The sequence below is a fragment of the Callorhinchus milii genome, unplaced genomic scaffold (assembly GCF_018977255.1).
Source record: "Callorhinchus milii isolate IMCB2004 unplaced genomic scaffold, IMCB_Cmil_1.0 Scaffold3, whole genome shotgun sequence".
NCBI classification, from domain to species: domain Eukaryota; kingdom Metazoa; phylum Chordata; class Chondrichthyes; order Chimaeriformes; family Callorhinchidae; genus Callorhinchus; species Callorhinchus milii.
This window is the reverse complement of record NW_024704744.1, coordinates 2,486,019-2,487,567: the sequence shown is the minus strand read 5'-3', so window position 1 is coordinate 2,487,567 and position 1,549 is coordinate 2,486,019.

The following is a 1,549-nucleotide window of genomic DNA, read 5'->3' as shown; positions in this document are numbered from 1 at the left end:
GAACAAAACAATAATAAATTGGTCATTTTCAATCCACGACTGTTTGTGGGGACGCTGCTGTGCGAAATTGGCTGCCACGTTTCGCCCACAAATATACAGTCAATTCACTTTACAGTATATTCTGTGAAGCGCTTTGAGACGTCGAGAAGACGTGAAAAGTGCTATATCAAATGCAAGGATTATTATCATTATTATTATTAATCCTGAGCCTCTCTGGGGCTGGCAATAAGCCATGCTGAGGTTTATATTTCTCAACACATCAAACAGGTGTGAGACTTGACGCAAGGTCTAACTTGGCTGGATGTCAAATCAGGAAACATGAATTATTTCAGGCGAGGACCTTCCTGGAAGTGTTAATGGAGTGGAGCATTAACGTGTGATCTCTGGGAGGCTTTCTGTTCTGCCAAAGCCAAAGCCAGCTGCCAAGGGTTGCAGCGTTTGGCTCCCAGTGCTGGCGGGTGAGACTGGACTACACAGAGGAACAGGCATCGCCCAACCCAGCCCAACACAACCCAACCCAGCCCAGTCCAACCCATCTCCCGTCTGCTCGCTCCTCACCAATCCCATCACCAATAACAGCAAAATTAACTTTTAACAATAACGACAACAAATAATAATAAAAATAATCCTTGCATTTGATATCATGTCTTCAAGATGTCTCAAAGCGCTTCACAGAATAGACTGTAAAGCGAATTGACTGTATATTTTCTGGGCGAAAATTACACTAACACAGCGCCTTTCATCTTGAGAGGACGTCTCAAGGCTTTGGACAGTCGGGCAATTGGAACCCGAGCTGGGGGTTGGATCAGGAGGGGTGGAGGATGGGGGGTTGGGGTGGGGGGGAGTGTGGACGAAGGTACAGTCAAAGGGGAAGATTTTGAGACGGATGTTGAAGGAGGCAAGGGAGGGGAATGAGGCAGAGGGCCTCTGGGATTGCATGCCAGAGGGCGGGGCACAACAGCTGAAGGCCTGACTGCTGACGGTGTGGCAGCCAGGGTTTGGGACATGAAGCAGGCCAGTGCCCACTGAGCGGAGCTTGGCACGGTGTTACACAATGAGGCTGCCCAGCCTGACTCAGTCAAACACCCTCTCATCACTGAGTCAGCATGTTGTGGTTCAAGACCCCACTTCGGGACTTTTGATCCGTGTCACCACTATGCTCCTAACATCTCGAACCCCTGCCTCAATCCCTCCGCCTCACCCCTTCCTTATCCAGCTTTAAATCCCACTCTAAGACCTACCTCTTTGACCGCACCTATGGTCACCTCCCCATCCCCCTTGCTCGGAGTCTGACCCCCGCCACTGTGCAGCACTCCGAGTCGCCATCCTGTGTGAAATGCTCTGTGTTAAAGTTGTTGCATGAACTCACAGTCTAAGATGACATCCCAGTGCTGTGCTGGGGGAGTGTCACATTGTCAGAGGCACCGGCCTTCGGATGAGACGTTAACCCGAGGTCCCATCTGTGCCTGTTGAGGTGGACATTGAAGATTCAATGGCATTACTTGAGAAGAGAATTTCTCCCCATGGTTTGTGTGACGGGGGATAAACC